Genomic DNA, 21864 nt, shown 5'->3' on the forward strand with positions numbered 1-21864 from the left:
CTTTTATTAAAAAGTTCAAAAACAATAGATGCTGGCATGGATGCAGAGAGAAAGGTACTCTTATACACTGTTGATGGGACTGCAAATTAGTACAAACTTTATGAAAAACAGTATGGCAATTCCTCAAAGAACGAAAAGTAGACCTACCATTTGATCCAGCAATCCTACTACTTGGTATTTACCCAACAGAAAAGAAGTCATTTTATCAAAAACAGACCTGCACTAGAATGTTTATTACAAACCAATTCACAACTGCATAGATGTGGAATCAACCTAGGTGCCCATCAATTCATGAGTGGATTAAAAAAATGTGGTATATGTATACTATGGACTACTACTCAGCTATGAAGAAGGATGAATTGAGGCCTTTTGCAACAATTTAGATGGAACTGGAGATCATTATCCTAAGTGAAGTATCTCAAGAATGGAAAAACAAACACCACATGTATTTGTTATTAAGTTGGAACTAACTGATGAGCACACGTGTACACAGAGGGAGGAAGTAAAACTCAGTGGAAATCAAGCAGAGAGGAGGTTGGAGGAGAGGATGGGCGTAAAGCTACCTAACGGGTACAATGAACACTATCTGGGGGATGGGCACATTCATAACCCTGACTCAAGCATAACAAAAATTGATACATATAACCAAAACATTTGCACCCCTGTAATATTTTGAAATTAAAAAAAGAAGAAAATGCATGTCTTATGAATAGTTTCAAAAATAATTCATGTTCATCAGGAAAAAACAGGCTTTATAGACAAGTGAAAAAAGGAAAGAAGAAAAGAAGAGAGGGTGGGAAGAAAAGAAAACTGTCTAAAAAGGATTTGAGGGTTTGTTGCATGTAGTTCTTGACATCATACACACACACACACACACACACACACACACAGATAAATACATTTTTATATAAATGGGATCATACTGTGTGTATTTTTTGGTTACCTACTTTTCTAACTAAAAGTATATTTGTATCATTTTCTATATCAATAACTATAATATAAATCCTATATTTTAATAATTGCACTATATACTAATGTTAAATTGTACTCTCATGTAATTTTCTCCTATTTTTGGATGATTGGGTTGTATATTAGTTTGCTAGGGCAACCATAACAAAATACCATAGACGAGGTGGCTTAAGCAACAGAAATTCATTTTGTTAGGGTTCTGGGGGCTCAAAGTTCAAGATCAAGGTGTTGGCAGGTTTAATTTCCCCTGAGGTCTTTCTCCTTAGCTTTCAGACAGCTGCCTTCTTGTTGTGTCCTCACATGGCCTTTTCTGTGTGTACATTCCTAGTGTCCCTTTTTCTTCTTATAAGTACACCTGTCATATTGGATTAGGATCCCATCCTTATGATCTCATGTAACCTTAATTACCTCCCTAAAGGCCCTATTTCCAAATACAGTCACATTGGGGGTTTGGGCTTCAACACACGAATTTGGGGGAGGGCACACAGTTCAGTCCATAACAGGTTGTTTCAAATTTTTGGTAGTACAAAGCATATTGATGATAAATTATAAAGTGATTCTTACCTAATTATTTCCCAAAGACATATCCTAATATCATAATCACTCAAAGGGTTTTGATATGAATTGACAAAAGCCTTTTGGAAAGTTTCTCCCTCTCAAACTTCTGTCGACAGAGTATGAGAATGAAAACATAACCATTTTAATGAACAATGTGCATGTGTAAGATTTTCTAACCCTGAACTAAATCTCAGCTCAGGCCATCACCTCTTGACTGCCCATGACAGAGGGTGAGTGGCCTGAGACTACCCCAGCACCAAACCCCAGACCACTGGCACCCAGTTCCATACAAATTTTGGGGGGACAAAGGAGAACTTTGCAGGGGAGGCAAAGAGTTAGAATAGCCTGGATAGCTGAGTTCAGACGGTTTCCTTCAGTATCTTTGTTGCCTGTGTGCTCAACTATTCTCTTTCAGTTCTCACAAGGCATTAATGGAAAGATAAAACCCAGCTCATCTCACTGACAAACAGAAACACACGGTGGACAAAAGAGGGGGAACATGCTGGTTAATTTGGGGGCAGCTATAAGGCTGTCTTCTCTTTCTTCTGGCTAAGCTATCGCAGTTGAAGGAGAACATTTTCCTACTCAGCATTTTCTCCCTAAATATTCTGTTCTGCTGTCTGCTGCTGGGGTCGGGTTACCACGGGCTTCTGAATACCCTAAAGGCACTGCAGGGAATTAAATATGGAATCAATGCTTCCTCTTCATTGCAGTTTGTCTCTGGAGCCTGGTGCCGCCACAGTTGGGTGAATATTTTAATTTCAAGGTGGAGGAATCTCAAACTGAAACATAGAGAAGGTAGGTTCTTTCACACAGGGAATGAAGAGGGCTTATCAATAATTCCTGGGAGAGGGGAGTAGGTTAATGAATTGGAAATTTTGGGGTTTAATGTAGCTTTGGGGAGTGGAAAACTATCATGGGGAAGATACCAAGAGAGGAATGAAAACTTGGCATAAATAAGGGAAGGTCATTTAAAAGCAAATAATCAATTTGGTTATATTTAATGTTTTCTACCATTAAATTTTACCTCAGTTGTGTCAAACTAAGCAAGAGTAGGACAAGGTAGAAAATTAAATAAAATTGTAAATAATGAGTTACCACATTACAGTCACCTAGTATCAACTAGCCAGACACCGTGGTGGAATGGAAAACATTTAAAGACCAAGACACAGATAGCTCTGACAGTAACCAGCTGTTTGGGCTCAGGTACAAAAATGATCTCTCTGAGTTTCAGTCTCCTCTTGTGACAAATGAGGATATTAATACCAACTTAACAAAGTACTTGTCAGGCAAAAATGAGATACGATACAAAACACCTAGCAATAGTACACAGCACACAGAATTTGATCCTCTAAAAAGAGGTTTCCTTGCACTTCTGTGAGCAGGAGGAGGACTGTAAATTCTTCAATGGCCTTTCAATCTAGATGTGGAATCCAGATGTTCAAATGAGAACATTTGAAACAAGGAGAACAATTATGCGCTGAACAGTTCAGTAGTGATCACAAGTATGACAGGAATTCAGGCAAGGGGAGGTCTGAGTTGCTGGACTACTCTGCCCGTGCAAGATTTGTCCAATTGCTGGGTCACAGATACTGGCAACATAGCAATAGAAGAGAAGCAAACTGCAGAAAGAGGATATTGGAAGTGGGCAGGGTGAAGGAGGGGTGGAGGAGGGATGCCGGAGCAAAGACACGAAACAATGGTAGGGAGATTGAATTAAGTTAAGCAAAAAGGACAAATGAAATTCTTCAACTGATCTATAATTTATGGAAAGAGCAATTCATGCTCACAACGGATACATTAAAAAAATAACAAGAATGACTAAGAAGGATCACAGTATGAATATGTACTGAATAAATACTAATAGATAACAATAATGGTTTATCATAATTCATTTTGAAAATTAAAAAAAAAGATTTTGAATATAAACCAATGGTTGCGTTTTCCAAAAAAGAAATGAGCCAATATTAATTTGCATAACTATTAGTAGATAAAACATAAAGAAAGCTGTGTGTTTTCCTTCTGAAGGTGATGACGTAATTGCTTTGGCTTGCTGGACCTGGTCTTGTGGCTTTTCCTTCAGTATCTTTACAGCTGTGATACTGGCAGGACAGTGTACACTTCCTGCATAGAGTTATGGTTGATAATTATTTTAATTCACATTAAAATAAAAAAGACCAAGGGAACAAAGAAACCATTCACTTCAAAGTTGGAAAAAGATGAGGCCACGTACCTTACCCTACCTAATATCCATCAAGAACTTTCTAAAATGTTCAGGTAAAGGAAACTTTACAAGTTCTTTTTGGTTTGCTTCTTTTCTTATTTATCAAGTAATATATATTCATTGGAAAAAAACTTGGGCAACACGCCTCAGATGAATAAAAAATAAACTTCATCTGTAATTCTACCACCTAAACACTTCTTATATTTTTGTATTTCCTTCAGGCCTTTTTTTCCTATGAACATACAAACATATTTTTAATAGATACAGTGTTTCCAAATCTACATTTTCACTCTAAACATCTTTGTAATCATTGCAATTTTTTTACCTGTAATAGTTTTTTAAACATTTGTGAACCAAAATAAGATGCTAAGCCCTGCCCCAGCTGATTGAATGGACCCCCTCTTGGCCAAGGGGACCCCAGAAGTGCCCTAAAGCTGAGTTGCTGGCCATGAGAATGGAGGTGAGGCATGTCATCATGCCTTGGAGACGTCCTCTGTAACTCATGAACAGGCCTAAGGCTATGCAAGACAAAGCTTGAACCACACCTGCAGGTCCTCAATTTACTTAACAGTTCACTTGAGTCTGGGTATATGTCAGGTGCCTTGTCTTTGATTAGAAGACTTCGTTATCCTAACTTAAAACATTCCAAGCCTTGAGACAAAGCTGCATTTCTTTAACCAATTAAAAAATCAAAGAAATCTTTAAACCCACGTATAACCTGTAAGACCCTCTCCACTTTGAGTTGTTCCTCCTTTCCAGGCCAAACCAAGGTTCACCTTCCATGTATCGATTTATGACTTTATGTGTAATTCCTGTCTCCCTGAAAAGTATAAAACCAAATGGTAACCCAACCACTGCGAGTCCCCTTGCTCAGGGCTTCCTGAGCATGGCTCTGGGCCATGGTCCTCAAACTTGGCTCAGAATAAACCTCTTTAAATTATTTTACAGAGTTTGGATTATTTTCCATTAACACATTTATAACACATACTTCCTGTGAGGCTCTCTCACTATATCTTCACTATATTTCAACCAATCAATGCACTTTTGTGCAGTTTTATACTTTGTAGCTAGATATTACAAACTTAAAATGTTAAATTAATAAGCATTTTTGAGCCATCTGCAATTCCCTTGCCCCTTTTTGGGTTCTGATCTACTCTTTAGGGTTTTGTTTCTCCCTTCTTTTCTCCTTCTCCCTCCCACCTCACTTCCCTCAAGGAGACTGTAGGCTAATAGGACAATAAGTCATAAATATTCATAAATAATTGTCATCACTACCACTGGAAAATGAAAGGGCAAATAAAAAGACTTTGAATTTCAGAAAATTTCTTCAATCAGCTTACAAATATGCCTACATATCTGAAAGCAATTAAGAGAGACCCTGATGTAGACATTTTCAACTCTTTTTTTTCCTTTTGAAAGGACAAAAAAAAGGAGGTGATATCTTTTATCTCTGTCTTTTACAATTGAAAAAACAAAAAATCAAGAATAGGCAAGATGCCTCCTCATGTCATACAGTTAGGTGGTAGCTGAACAAAATTAAAGTCAGGATTTCTAATTCCCAGGTTTGTGTCTTTGCACTGTCACAATGATTCACCCTAAAAATATCACAGCCAGAGTAAGTGAACTTGGTACCGAGATAATGACTGTGGGAAAAGAAAACCTGTCCAGTCAAAAGATTCTCTGATTATAAGAGATACTCTTCTGACTCCATATACACCAGCAATACATATCCCAGGAAATGAGACAGAAGGAAAAAGATAACCTCTTATTTTTCCATTTGATTTTTTTCTTTCAAGGAGAGCTATATTCATACTTTGATTAAAATATCACACATATGGCTAAGCTGGCTTCCAACATGGCCTTGTAGAAAGGGAAATCTAGACAGTGACTTTCTGAATGTGCAAGAGCAAATGTTTCTCAGGACAGAGAATGTCCCTACCTTGGGAGTCTGCTTATCATAGATTCATAATGTTGGGTGGAAAGAGGCCTTAAATGGAATCTCATATAACCCCTTAAATAAGCCAGAAAACCTCTCAATAATATCTCTGTCAATCAATCATTCACCTTGTGCTTGAACATCAGCACTCAAGGATGCTGAAGCAGAAAAAGTGAAATGAGTTTTTTTTTTACATGTTGGACTGACTAATTAGCCTGGCAGCTGGACCACATTATATGCACTTTTTGATGCACAGCTTGGATTTAATGACCTGTTTGCTAAACTGAAAGGCAACACTGCGCATGCACACACATGTACACAACGAAAGAGAGAAATGACAAAAAGTCGCTATTGCATTATTACCTTAGCAAGCATCTATTATGACAAAGGACTGACAGAACACGTGATGGACACTAACAGAGTCATAAACATATAGGGTTACAGCTGCAAGAGTCTTTCTGGTAGGTAATCTAGCCCTTTTTACTTAAGGGAAAACAAAGAGTTTAGGAACTTGCGATGGTTTCACAGGTTTCTGCCTCAGAGGCATTTGATTACACACAGACAGAGCTCACAGGTTATTTAATGCTGAATTTGAAGCACTGATAGTTGTAGCTCAAAGAAGGAAAAACTCCAAAGTGAAAGCAAGTGAATCAGGATCAATACTCTGATTAATTACTCAGTGACCTTCTTCCCTCCAGGTTTATATTTTTTCTTACTTTCACGATTATTTTTTATGTACTAAATATAGAACAAAAATCATAATTAAAGAGCTCCTGGACTGAGACTGGAATCAGTGTATCTAACATGTTTTCAATTACTTTCAATACATGCATATGCCCTCATTAGATCCACATGCAAGAAAGAGTTCAAATGGGAAAAAAAATTTAGAAAGCCATTCATAATTTTCCTTTCAGGATTTAATGGTCATTTCTAACTTCAGTCTTATACGCTGTTTTCTAATATATCCCAAGTGATAAAGCTTCAAGCAGGCTGCAAGTGAGAACACGGCAAACCATTAATGCTGCCAAGGGATTTGTTTGTGTGGTTTTGTTTTGCTTTACTTTAAAAATCCATATTCTGCATTATTCCCTAAATAACGGCCATTTGTGGCTTGATTCCAGGTAACTGTAACTTTTTTTTTAACTTTAAGGCAAGGTATCTTATAACACCCCTACACGCACACATACACACACTTTCAGGTCTATAAATCCAATTTTCAGGAATTTACTGTTTTTTTTCCCTATTCATATGCTTTGATTGATGTCCCTGAGCAAGTTTTCTTGAGTAGATTTTCACATGTGAGATAGCAAATTTGCAAATGTTCTTATGTTCTGATAAAGGCCTCTGGGTCTCTTGGCAGAATTTTAGTGCCTCGATGCTTACTGCTTACTCTGCTTGTAGGATTGAGTCTTATTCGTCTTTGTAGATTTCTCACTCACTATTTACTCCCCCACACATACACCTAACTTAGAACAACCCATCGTAGGTGTTTGAGTTATTTTTAAACTTAATTCCTCTTTGTATTAAAATCGAGACCACAAATCTAAAGAACACCCACTTCCATTCTGCTTGAAGAGGATTTTAAAGTTCTGTTTTAATTCAAAGTGTTCAAATATATCTCTCGTTCCTAACTGAACAGGTTTACCAGGTGATGTCATTAAAAAAATATGTTCTTTGGTTAGTAATTCACATAAGAAATAAAAGGTATGTTAGTTACCTTAACATTCACCATTTAGATGGGTTTGGTTAGACAGTATTAAAACATACTGTCTAACATATATCATTACAGTATGTAATAAAGAACAATAAAAAATAGGCACTATAAATAATTCACATTCTGCTTTTACTTCTTCAGTAAAGCACAAATATGTTTTATCTGAAATAAGACTCTATGCCTTGACAGCAAATGTTAAAGTATCAAATTTTTGTTTGAGGCCATATCCTCTGGTGGCTGAATGGGAAGGCCATACTATCACAAGGTTTGTAATGCTTTATTGTTAATTAGTTTTATTTATAGACCTGTCTCCCTACTACTCTGCAAGCATTTTGAGAACAGAGTTCTGATCTTTATTCCACACACCTAGTGTAAAGTCAAGCACTAAGGAGCCTTTCAGCAAACCATTTATCAGCTGGTTGAAGTTGGGCATGTTCAACATTTCTCTTAGTTTCCTCAACAAAGGAGGCAAAAAGAGGGGTACAATAGTCCCTGCCTCAAAGACGTTGGGCTTGTCCAGTGCTCAGAACTTCAGCCGGCACAGAGCAGGTGCTACGTCAGTATCCTCCACCACAGAACTCAAGGAGACGTGTTGTCCCAGGAGTCATGCCACTCCGGACCTCATCCTCAAAGCGTGAGCTGCCGTCATCATCACCATCATCATTAGCATTGTCATCATTATTATTAGGACCACGAACAGAAAGATTTCATCTACATTACAGAAACAGTAGCAGAAGTATAAGCAGGTCCTTCATGACGGGGACAACTATGCCTTACCTCCTAAAGAGAAGAAGCTCAGAGTTTTGAAACATTTGTGTGGATTTTTGTCCCTCCTATAATAACCCTTCTTTGACATTTTCAATAAAAATGGATTGTGACTGAGCCACATGGGGTTCAACTTAGAGTTCTGTCTTATCACCATGGATCCTAGTAACTACTATGAACTAAAACCATTAGAGACTATTGAAAATAGGATGCTGAATGTCTGGGTGAAAAACAAAATTAGGTACTCTGGCACACAGTGTATCAATCGCACTAATTATACCATTGGTTTCCAAACTATCCTGGGAGAAGATCATTTTTCAAAACTTTAGGAGAACACCCAGGGGGTGTCTTGTCTAGAGAGCTGGATCCTCTCCCTCTCAGCCGCCCCTTCTTTCCTGGCTCACAGGACACTGTGGCTGACTACGGAAACCACTTTGGAACCTCTGACCCGGTAGACCAAAACTCCCATTTTTCAGAAGCCCGGTAGAGTCACTCTGGACAGTGAAATATTTGAGGTTGTGGATGATTTTAAAATTTTGATGACAAAAATCTTTCCTTTAAAAATATGTACCACATTTTGCTAACTAGATAAATAAAATGCATTTTAGTAAATTTGGAAATCATAGGAAACTCAAAAAAATTTCTTATAAATTTACCACCCAGAATTAATTACTGTTAATCTTTTAATTTACACTATTTGGGTCCTTATAGAAAATGTATATATGTTTGTGTAATTTTTTTCCCTTTTCACAAAATTGGGATTAAATTCTATCTTTTGATTTTTGACCTTTTCTTTAACTTAAAAGACATATCTTATGTATTTTCCTATATCACTAAACATTTTCTACAGCATACTATTTAAAGGGCTTCACTGTATTCCACATTTGGGAGAGGTCACAATTAATTTATCGTGTATACAGAAACCAACAAACAAATCAAGGTTTCAATCTTCTCTCATCCAAACTTATTCTTGTTATAACTCCTGCCATTTACTATAAGCAAAAGATTGAAACAAGAAAGTCTTGAGTTGCACGAATTTATACCATGAGAACTATAAGACCAAAGGAACTATATTGCTCATTGCATTAAATTCTAAAATACGTGCTGCTCAGTCTATTTTGCAGTTGGGAATTTTTCCAGAAATTCCTATGAAACTGCTCTCTGAATCCAGAGGAAAAGAAAAACGTTCACAGTTTACAGAACTGTCAAAGATATAGCACAAAATGTTGTCTTGCATCTTTATTGTTTGAAAAAAGTAGAAAGGGAAACTAGGTAGGTAATTTTCTTTTTAAAAATGTATTTGATGCGTATTTGAAATCTTGTTTTAAAAAGAGAATTTCGGATTATATTATAGAAATACACATAACTCACACATAGTCTCTTAATAGTTATTTAAACACAAATCTCCAAATGATTTATTTCAGGACTGAGATGCATTCAGCCCCTTATTTTCTTTCCTCACTGAGAAAACCGTGGTTATGGGGACTTTGTTCTTGAATGTAAATTTTAGCAGAGTGTTGCTATCCTTTGTAGCAAGAATTGGGTCTTGATTGATATTTAACAGTAGTAATAACATTAAAAACATATTTGTCTTTCCCTTCATTTACTTTAATTTTCTGGAGCACAGCCAAGTTTTCATTAAAACAAGAGAAAGTAGTTTTACTTATTTGTTAAGAGCAACTTTGGATTTAGAATTAAGGTCAGAATCTGGTTCCATCAATTAGTTGGATGATCTTGAGTAAATATTGAGTTGTGTTACCTCAATAAAACTTGGTTTAGTTATGTATAAAACAGGGATGGTATTACCTTCTTCAAGGTGTGTCAGTACAAGGTATGCAACAACTTTAGTGCAATGCTTGGTATCTAGCGAGGGTAGTAAAACAAATATAAACCAACACAACAAAAACTAACATTAATGTCAAATATGTTTTGAAAGAAACCGTTAGACATTTTTGAACCTGGATTTAGTCCAAAAAGTAAATTGACAAATCTCAATAATTTCCATTTACTGATGTAAACATTATGATATTTGACTCATCAAATGAAAAATATATCTTAAGAGAAGAAAGGAATTGGAAAGGAACTGTATTGGATATTGATTCACAGCCCTTCTTATAAATGTGTGTATTGCTAGCTTAGGCCCATTGGTTAGAAGATACAGTAGTCAGTTCACAAAAACAAAGACTTCTGTAGGGAAGTGTCATGCTATTTATGCATCCCCTATGGTTGTTATATGTGTTAATATTCTATTTATATTTGGCACTTTTTTCCTTTAAAAACATAAGTTCCCTTTGGACAGGGATCAGGGCTGATAATCAGAAGTCTATGAATGTTTTCTATTTTGAGGATCTTCAGTGAAGCTTTTGTGATGTTGGTGAGGATAACGGTACACGTGCAAGGATTATCTATTCCTATTCCTCTCCGTGCCCCACCAAAAAAAGAAGAACAACCCTTGGCTTAATTTGGTTGTTTCCACATACAGGCACCCATAGATTGGCTGGCACTGATTCTACGTGAAAGCAAAGATCTGATGAGAAGAACCAAGAGACCTAAGTTATATATATTAACGTATCATATCTATCCCATATATATTCTTGTGAGGATTTAAGTAAAATATTAAAAGTTTTTTGTAACTTGTAAAATAAAGTCTTCAACACATATTAATTTTGCAAAAAATGCCTTAGCCTACTAATTATGAAAGACATAAAATAAATAAATGATGAGATGTAAGAGCAAACATCTGAAGCTGCAAATTATCCTGTTGAAATGTCATTGTGACTGCCCACGAACTAGATCTTCTATGGCATTAAATTTCAAACAGATAATTCATTTTTATCAAATGTTTGCCTGCAGGGCTACTCTATATGTTCATTTTCAGCTTCTATCCTAATGAAACCTGAATGTTTACCCCAAGAACAATAAGCATCAATGAGAATGAGATGGGGGTTGGATGTAGCACACGCAGCAGAGAACAACACCCATCCAGAATGCCCACGGTTCAACTCCAAATGTGTCTGCCATGAGCAAAGGTGGGCCTGGTATTGCCAGATATTCTTATTTTCTAAGAGGAGGCAGATATTCTGATATCTCTTGAAATACCAAAATTATTAATATAAAATTTTGTATAAAAGTGTTTTAGAAAATATTGTGCTGGAAGCATATATTGCTTCTTGCTAACATTTTACTCATATTTACAAACACTTCCTTGAGCTGGATCTTACTTCAATCTGAACTGTAAAACTCACTAACTGACTGGCTTTGGATAAGAAATTTAATCTATTGGAGCTTCACTTTTCTCTTGTGAAACAAGAAGAAAAATGCCTACTTCACCAGACTATTGTAAGGATTGCAAAAATGGGCATGGATAAAAACACTCAGCATAATAGATATATAATAGGTGCTCAAGGAATTTAGCTCTTTTTCTCTTTTTCAGGATAACTTAGAAAAAGTGAGTTGCTCTGTTTTATTCCTTTCATACTTGTTACATTCAAAGCATATCAGATATCCCTGTTATTAAGAGGGTCAGAGCTATTCCATTAATTGGAATAACTTACTTTATTTGAATTAAGAAAATTCTTAACTATGGATCTCCCCACTTCTTCTAAAGAGTAAAGATGAGTCAGCATCAAGTCTGAAAAAATTTTCAGATTGACCCAGAGTAGAGTGCCTCTTTGCCAAAAGTCTGAGTCCTGAACCAAATGCTTCCCTATGATTTCATCAGCTACTCTCTGTCACAAAGATCCTTTCATTAGGCAAACAGCATTTAAGCACATCAAGAACGTGGCTGGTGATGGCACCAAGTGAACTGAGAACTGATCAATTTCGCTTAGATTACAGTTGACTACACAACCAAAGATCAATGCTTCATAGCAAGAGGATTACACAAAATAAATTTAGACAGTTAATGTTTTCAAACCATAGAAATGTTAGTGAAAGTTCAGTAAGCAAATGACCAGTGACTGACTAGAAATATCAATCTTGTCTCTTTACTATCTTCTAGGGTCCTTGGCTAAACCATTTAGGTTTCAAAACCCATAAATAGAGTAAAAGAAAAATATAAAATCAAAAGAGATTGGATAGTCAGACCTGCCCAGATAAGAGTATGAGTATAAATGCAGCATGCATTTGGACATGGGGCTCTTTTCAACCTATAGAGGATAAAAACCTGAAGGTCGCACAGTGATGCAAGAATCGATTTCCCTTGTTACAGGCTGATATTTTCCTTTCTCTTGTTTCAGAGTGTAGCATTGCATCCTGTGGGTCAAAAATGTGGACAATCCAGCTAAGAAGAGAGCAAGACAGGTAAAACATTCCTTCTATGCAGAATTAATTGGGGAAAGGTGTCCCTTGTTCCTTCATTTTTAAAAAGCTGAGACTTGTTTTTAATTATTGCTAATGTTTTAGGCATCTGGCTCAAAATACAATAAATTCTAAATTTAAAGGATTTAGTATCTAAATTAAGGGAAGTGTTTTAAAAATAAAAGGAAGTCAAAACTCAAAAGTTTTCCATAATACAGTTACAAATTACATATTCTCTAAAATACAAAATCCATTTTACGGTTAATTAGCTACCACTTAAGCTACTCCTTAAGGGACACAGGAGACAAAGACTGAGCCAGTGGAGTCAGAATAATTCCTTCCTTTTGGGTCTAGGTAACTAGAGCGCAATAGATTATGAAGAAGCCCCTGTAATTCCGGAATATTGATTTCATAATGTGAACTACCTAGGAAATTCCTAAGAAAGCAAATTTAGGGTCTATAATATCTTCAAAAAACCTAAGTCCTTCTCTTTATGTTGTCAGTGTCAAATAGCAGAATCTGCAGCTTGTGAATTCCCATGGGAATTCCTACCAGCAATCTTTTAATATCAATTCTCCAAATTGGTTATCATTATATAAAAATTTATTCTTGGTTGTTTTGTCCTTCATTTAATAGTTTATTGGTAGAATGACACAACAGCCTAGATTTTACAGAATAACAGTTATTTACAATATTCTGTCTAGTTGTCTGCATCAGTATGCTTGCACTTTAAAAACCCCACAAATTTTGTTTTGGAAATTATGTTCAGATTAAGTATGCTTGGCCTATTAGCAGGTTAAAGGCCTTAAATACAGATCAGTGGTAAGTATAGAATAAGAGCTATGCTTAGTTTTAGAAGGCACCTCTCTCCATGAAATGCTGCACAAGAAAGAGCTAGATAAGAAATGTGAGTGAGAAACATTTGCCTGGTTTACATTTTTATTGTGGTTATATTGGGAAGCATTTTCCAGGGGAATATTTCCAGTTTGGAACAGAAGGCATGATGAAAATATCACCCTCTTTTCTTAAGCACATGCTCACAGGCTTTTTTTTGAGTCATGATAATCTCAGCAAAATCTCCTTCTTGAAAATAATACCAATGAGTTGTTTTCTGACAAGATATTGTTGGCTAAACTGCGTCAAATTTGGTTTTCTGTGTATATTTTAACTGCAGTTGGACTCCTGAATGTCAAGAATTGTAGTAAAGGCCATGATCTTGACTTAGATGCTGAACAAAGAAAGGCAACAAAGACTTTTTCCTCATACTTAAGTTTCAGTGTATCAGCAGGTTAAACACCCGTAGAGACGGCTGTCCCCATCTCTATGATCTTTGAAGGGATGTCTCTGTGTCTGCCAAGTATACCCCTCTCTCTCAAGTCACTCCTTTTGTATTTGATTTCAAAACTTTTATGAAAGCAGGATGCTGCCTTAATTTACCTCTGGAGTAAGATACATTCGTGTTTCAACTTAACTTTTGGATATTGATATGAAAGAACGATCTGTTTATGATTAGTGAATTTGATAGAGTGGATTTCTAGAATAGCAAAATGGCTGTGAGTGTGTATCATGTAATTTGATGCAAATAATAATTAAATCACTAACGTATTTTAATACATTACAGTGAATTCAGAGTTAACCCCTTAATGTAACGATGTTACTATATCTGCCTTGCAATTTGGTTTTGAAAGGAATGAAAGGAGCCACGGAAGTGGTAATATGCTTATGTCATAGCATGTTGTGGACAGTCTTTAATGATGGATTGTTAATTGCTGTGATTTATTACCTTTAACGATTTGATTTTTCTCTATCAAAATCTTAACAACATCCTGAGAATATCATACATATGAATGCAATCCATTTTGTTTTTCCAGCCAAATTAAAAGGATGAGAATTACAGTTTAAAGAACTAGACTAGTGGAAATCTCTTCTACAATCTTAGGCCAGAGGTCCTTCAGGGGACCCTCATTCATTCGTTCAGCCAGTCAACCTGTCTTTATTGAGCACGCAGGTTGTGCCAAGGCATCTGTCTTGTGCACAAGACAGTTTCATTTTCTGCCCTCACAGAGCTTACAAGCTAATGAAAGGTAGGGGGAAAAAAATCAAGAAAGCAAATAAATAGCTGTATAATTGCAACTTTTGATTAAGTTCTGTGAAGTACTTTCTACACAGCATGCAGACAGTAACGGGGGAGATATACCTAGGGATCCTCTCCAAGGAGTTACAAAGTTCAGACTTAAAGTACAAGAAGAATCCAATCATTCATATTTTAAAAGGGGAAGAGTCCAATGATTGGGCTTTCATTTGAAAACTATTATATACATATTTAATGAATATAGTGAAAAAATGATAAAAATGCATCTTGGTTTATTCTGAAAAGTCATGGGACAGCTAATGTATGTTGTTTAAATATTTCCCCATGAAGAATTCGATTGGTCACAGAGGTTCAAACTACAGGATGCACCACTACATACTGGGGCAAAAATAACATGAAACACATCTCTTGTTTTTGTTTTTGGTCGTTTTGCTGCCGATGCATGTACCTGGTGAAATTCTCAGTGATTCAAACAGGGATTTCACTGACTTGGGTTCAGAGCTCATTCATTATCAGCAGACAGGAGATGACCAAGGTTAATTTAATACCCGTTGTAAGATGCAGTGGCAGCTTAGGCTAAAAGAGTTCCTATTTCCTGAAAAGTAATGCCTGACTCACAGCTGCTGTAAAACAAGCAGAATCTACCTGTATCACAAGAAGTATTTAACAGCAAAGTATAATGACCCCTGAGTAAGAGAAAAATAGTTGAATCATCAAGAAAAATGTACACAGAGATTGAAAATTTAGTGAAGACATAGGTATTAACTTAGAAAGATGGCCACCATACATAAAGTTAAAAAAAATACAAAGTAACACAAAGTATAGTCCATTTACGAAATTGTGTGTCTGCATGTGTTTCTATGTGCATTTAGAAAACATCTAAAAGGAAATATTCCAAAATGCTAACAGTAATGATTTCGTGATGGTAGACTTACGGGGTGGTTTTCATCTTCCTTTTACATATTTCTGTATTATCTTTTTTTTCCACAATGGGGATGCATTATTTTTTAAATGTGAAAAAAATCTTTAAAAGACAAAATTTAATTGTAATAGTGAATAATGATTCAAAACAGAATGTCTTTAGTGTGCACTTTTACTGCAAACTAATTAATTATAAAGGACATTTTTTTCCAAATGTGGAATGACAGTTCAGATGGTATGATTTGCTATTTGGCCAGGGCTGAATTACAAATAGTCAGACAAAGTGTGTGCCTAGGTCATTAATAAAGAAAGGGAGACACCAAAAAATTAGAATATTTGGAAAACAATTGTTTGATTTTTGATATTTCAGAGAAGTGTGGGAGCATTTGTCCAGAGAAAATATCAGAAAGTTGTTGAACTGATGAACACTTATTTTGTGACTTAATATCATTTTTATTTTTAAGAAAGTATGGGTGACAAGATGCTTAGGACATATAGGTAAGAGGAGACATAACTTTTTTCAAGATACAGGACTAAGAGGAATCTTAATTTAGTCCTAAGCACAGAAAACTTCTATGTCATTAAAAATAAAACAATACTTAGCCATAAAGTAAGTGCCTATCAGTCCAACAAAGTTCTGATTTTCACCCAGAAAAATGCGTCTATGCTTTTCTTTCTTTCTTTCTTTCTTTTTTTTTTGAGACATATTCTCACTCTGTCACCCTGGGTGGAGTGCAGTGGCCTCAGCATAGCTCACTGCTACCTCAAACTCCTGGGCTCAAGCAATCCTCCTGTCTCAGCCTCCACAGTAGTGGGACTACAGGTGCACACCACCACATCTGGCTAATTTTTTCTATTTTTGGTAGAGACAGGGTCTTGCTCTTGCTCAGGCTGGTCTCAATTTCTGGCCTCAAGTGATCCTCCCGCTTTGGCCTCCCAGAGTGCTAGGATTATAGGTGTGAGCAACCGCACCTGGCCCACTTCTATGCTTTCCTGAAATATCAAGAAGCCCAGATTTTCTCCAAACTATTTTTGCATGTGAGGCATTTTTTTTGGCTGATAGCCTAAGCAGACAGTTTATTTGACAATTCAATATGGCCAAAAAGCAAATCATGGTACCTGAAATATTCAAATAAAAACCCAAATAAAAACGAGTGAGCTGCACAATGCAGATTTACTATTAATATATTTGATATTCTAAAATTCAAATCAGCAAGGTAACTTGTTACCTTTCCTAATACACCTGGGCTCATGAGACTTGGTATCCAGCCCGTGGTAGCCCATTTACCAAACACAAATTTGGAAAAGTCTAACCTCCCTGAATCTGTTTCCATTTATTTAAAATAATCAGGATAATACCAGCTTTACAGATATGATAAAATTGCCGGGAATATAAAATGAAAAATAAAGAATGGAAAATGACTTTGAGAACTATAAAAGACTATATTAACGTAAGGTGTAATCATGGTCCTAATTACAACTATATTGTTTTCATCATTAACTATTTCACGTGTGTGTATCTTATGTCCTCCAAGGAAATTCTTTGTTGCTAGCCTATGCAAATTATCGTAGTCTATAAGAGATCTATAAATAATTATTAGTCAATTGATTAATTCATCCTATTTGAAAGCACATTTGCACTTGAGGGAATAATAGTGGGATATGTAAACAGAGGGAATCGTAACTGACCTCTCAGAGTAACAACCAAGTATAAATTTATTAACATTTATTTCAGTAAAAGCCGACTATTATTTATGTTGAAACTAACATGATAAATTTGCTTTTCTTTGAGACTCCAACCATGAGAAACAAACATTTTATGAACCGATGAGAAACGCAGAAAACAGTTTTACTCTCCACATACTGCCTAAGTCATCCTGAAGGAGACTTGCAGCATGTACATGAAATTGAAACATGTTCTGAGGTCACTTGAAAAAAGAAACATTCTATCACAAAGCAAGAAATTAAGCAATGTGTGTTTTAATGAACACAAGTTTTACTGAAGGCTTGCAAACCAGTCAGCATATTTAACTTTAACATTCCAACAAGAATGGCATTTTCAAGACAGTGTTTGAGCAAAAGGTAATTAATAAATTAGTTTGTTAAATGGCACATTTAAACACTAACTTGTATATATCTTGATATAATTTGGTTTTCTCTGACATCATCTTGATGGCTCTTGAATTGTTTTGTATCTAGACCCCACTAAATAACACATTACATTTTTCAAAATTAACCATACAAGGAATAATTTTAATGTAAGGATTTGACATTACACTCCATAAAGTTGCTGAGAAAGATGAGCTCTTATGAACCAGCCAATGTTCAGTTCTTGGCATTCTGGCAGGATTACACGTAAATTTCTCCAGGAAGATGATCAATGGATTTCTTTAAAAATATCCAGATACCATAATTTAGAAGCCCATTACAAAATGGAGACTTACTGTCATAGGTCTAGAAGTACCTGACCCTAAACAACTAATACACACTCTTAAATGAACGATTTATGTTAGAAAAAGCCAGGGAAGATCTTGAGAAGAAATCTAGTCCATCCCAGACAAAAGCATATTTAGGTCATATTTTTGGAGGCTTTGATGAGAGAAGAGTGCACTGCCTTATCTGATTACCCAGTTAACTACTCACACTTGCTCTAAGGGACTTCCACATTTTTATATTTCTAATCTTCATTTTTCCTAATGAAGTTGAAGGCTATTGACCATATTTTAGGTTTCAAAAAATAGCAATAAGAAATGCCCTACATAAAACTCTCAGCTTATCTGAAACAAATGACTGTCATTTCTCAGTATTCTCTTCTCCAAATGAAGTCATCCTAGTTTTCTTTATCTTTCTTCGGAGAGTTCAAATTATAGTCCTTTAAACATTTTTCACTTTTTTGTGGCCCCTTAGCAAAAGCCATATAATCACCTTAAGTTGTAGGGTCAAAAACTAGACCTGTGTCTCCGTCAGGGTTTGGCCATACGGAAGAAGCAAACTATCTATAGGGAGTTCTAAGCCCATGGCCTACAGGGGCTTGCCTCTGTTCAAACTGTACCATCCCTACCTATAGAACCACATCCAAATGAAAATTCAACAATGAAAAAGATAAAAACATTGCATGAAACAGGGTAAATACTACATATCTTAATTTTTTAAAGTTTACTGTAGATATATTTAAAAGTTCAATATTTGGAAGTCAAAAGTTATCATTAAAAGATTCAGGACGCAGTGTGTTGTGGTATTTTAACATGATAGACAAACTCAGTATGTCTTTTCCTGTCCTACTTTATGTAGTTGTTACAATTAAGCACACGATAACATTAGTTTGCAGAGTTGTGAATCTATGTCCTATATGCCATGCTATGAGCATATTAAATCAAGTCACTCAGGAGCCTTCCAATGCATAAACCAAATGAAGAATTATTCTCAGAGAAATTAACTATAAACCTGATTCAAGTAAATGTAAAAATTATAAATGAAGGGGAAGTATGTATTAAGTAAAAGAAAATGCAAGATGAAAGTAAAAAAAATTATTTTACATTATAAAAAATATCTGCACTGACAATGATATTGTTAGAGAAAAGGTTGATGGATAAAATGATGAATGCGATATTTCTAATACACTTTTACCTGCAAGGATTTTTTCTGGCTTTTATTCAATAAAATCCATTATCCTGGGTGGTAATGGAGCCATGCACCCTACTCATCTCGGGCGTCTTTAGTCTCCTGAGCTGCCTTAAAGCCTTGACATAATAAAAGGTCAAGCAGATCTCAGTAAGCATTTGTAAACTACAATAGCCCCCCATTTCAGCTGTAAGCCACATGTTCTCCTGCTAAGCTTTGCTCACTCTCTTGTTTCATTTCATTGTGTAAGCAGACTAATTTGGAAATGGCTAGGCTACAGTACTTGGGAACACCTAAATTTTCAAAACAATTCTCCTTTCCTCCTTAATCGCTTAACAGAAGCAGACCCATAATACAACCTTTGAGAGCACTATAAAATGGTGCCTGGATACTGAAGGAATGAACAGCAGATAGCAGCACTATTAAATAAAATGAATTCATTTCACCTTCCAGCTCAGCTGTGCTTCCTGGGACACAAGGCACAAACGTGAAAAGGTTGGGGTGGAATTTCAAGAAAACTGATTTGTTTCAACATTCATTTGGCAAGATGTGGGACACAAAATAATACCACAAGCCACCTCCCTTTCTCATCGTTGTAAATTCAGGGCCCTCAATATCACTCTCCACAAACCCTATTAAAAATAAAGAAAAGAGGCAGGCTCTGAATTCACATCTAGTTCTAGGATACAGATCAGGCATATGTCCTAATTGGTCACAATGAAACTAAGAGACAATAACAAGAATAAATCTCACATTAATCCAAATGAAGCCAATGAATAATAATGCAAACCAGAAGCATAGTTTCAAAAATATGCAATTACTTCCAAGCATGCAAGGACATTTAAAACCCATGAAAATGATTGCTTAGCGCACTCTACATATTAACATGCTTCATAAATGCAATATAAATGCTAAGTAACATGTGTATATATGATATGTAGATCCATAAGTTATATATGTGTATGTGCACAATAAAAGCTACGTCCTAAACATGAAACTCTGGATCCATCAAATGGTTTCTCAACCAGAGTACATTAGAATATAAAATAGAATGCTAAATTCTGTGGCCACTTTTTCTTAGCAATGAAGAAAATAAGCAAAACCACCTTCTAATGAGTCCGAGAAGCCCATGAGACACCAAACGTGTTTTTAAGAAGGCCCAACCCTATATGTGAGAGCTGCAAATGAAACGACTCCTTTCAATAACACCCCTTCTTGTTGTTAGCTCCTTTTCCACCCCCTGATTCTGTTGCTAAGCTTGGGAGGAAAGGCACCAAGTGGCTCAGTCTGCATTCTGAGCCAGTTCGAGATAAAATCAGAACACCCTTTAAAGAAAAAAAACCAAAACACAATTGGTTGCCTTCTCACTTCTCTCTCCCTGGCAACCTTCCTCTCCCTCCATCCCCATTTCTGTCTCCACAACCCCCCCCCCAGTCTGATGCACGGGAGTCATTGTTCAAGTGCAGGCCACAAATGTATGCACAGGTCATTTAATAACGTGCTAAACCACGAAGGTAGCCCCACTGTCCCCTACTCACCATGCTGAGACCCGGAGAAGCTGTTTAAAGGAGAGAGAGATACAAACTGAATCCATTTTCCTTGTGACCAAGTCGGATGCAGCCTCCGAACCCAACATCAGCAGCGGCTGCTGGGATTTTTTCCCCTCCGTCTCTGGTTGGCGACGGTGCGAATAGGAACCACCCTTCCAGCCCCACTAGAGTATCAGCAGTAGAGGCGGCGGCGGCGGCGGCAGCAGCAGCATCACCACTTGGGCCTCCTCCCTTTCGGAGGATGGGGTGAGCTCGGAAGCAGCCAGGAACTTGCAGCAGACACCTCCTCTGGCTCCTCCTCTCCCTCTTCCTCCCCCTCGGCCCCACCCCTGCTGCAGTAGAGGCTGCCGGCCCGGCAGCTGCCGGTTGTCATGGCAATGGCCAATGGTAGGCGACCAGGCTAAGGGGGAGGGAGGATGGGCGAAGCGAGCCGCAGGGGCTGGAGGGGAGCGAATTTGTGGTGCTGTCCTCCGGGATGCTTTTGGTCTCTCCTACACTGGACGCCGGGTCTTTAAAAATGGGGCGAGGGTGGATAGGCAAGGGAAGAGAATAATTAAAATTTGATTGAAATCTAGATCGAAACATATGAAACAGCTTAGCTGGTTTTTTTTTTGCATTTTCTATGGTTTTCCAATAAAATGTATTAAATTTGCGATCAGAAAAAATAATCACAAATAGGGAGAAAATTATAGTAGATCATTATTACTCCGAATGGGTTTGTCCTCTATAGCCTCTTTTACTCAATGCCAGTTGAGGTTGTGAAAAAGCAAAGTGAGTGGCTGTACTTTGTAATAAAAGAAGAGTCTGATTCCTTTGCACTATTTCCGGTTCTCAGGTGAGTTACTTACTTTCACTGTTTTTCCGGCTCCCCCTCCGAAGAGGACCTGGAGGCATTTGACACTTCCCTAAGGAAAAGGAAGTTAGACTAGAGGAAATGTAAATTTCTTTGACCATCTATGGTTCTTAGTAGCACTAGTTGGAGGACAGTTCCAGATCTTTTTAGTGTCAAGTGCCTAGAGTGTTCAATTTCCTGCAGGCAATTTCATGCCATTTTCATGGAGTTCCAAAGTCAGGGTGGTAGGTAGGAGAAAGGGAAGTGAAATCAGCAGTGTGGAGTTCCAGGAAAGTTCTAACTATAAATTATATATGACACTAGTATTTATCTCATGCAGTGGTTGTAAAGATCGAATGATATAATGCACTAAAAGCACTTGA

At 36.7% G+C, this 21864-nt stretch overlaps 1 protein-coding gene across 1 annotated transcript in view; it reads right to left on the reverse strand.

The window, feature by feature from the left end:
* JAKMIP2 (janus kinase and microtubule interacting protein 2) overlaps window positions 1-20866 on the reverse strand; it is a 145842-nt gene extending 124976 nt beyond the window's left edge. Inside the window, exon 1 of the mRNA XM_045552668.1 lies at window positions 20638-20866. The gene's annotated coding sequence lies outside the window, so the exon portion shown is untranslated. The remainder of the gene's footprint in view (window positions 1-20637) is intronic.
* Window positions 20867-21864: the final 998 nt, after the last annotated feature.

This window comes from Lemur catta, chromosome 5 (genome assembly GCF_020740605.2).
Source record: "Lemur catta isolate mLemCat1 chromosome 5, mLemCat1.pri, whole genome shotgun sequence".
Lineage (NCBI taxonomy): Eukaryota > Metazoa > Chordata > Mammalia > Primates > Lemuridae > Lemur > Lemur catta.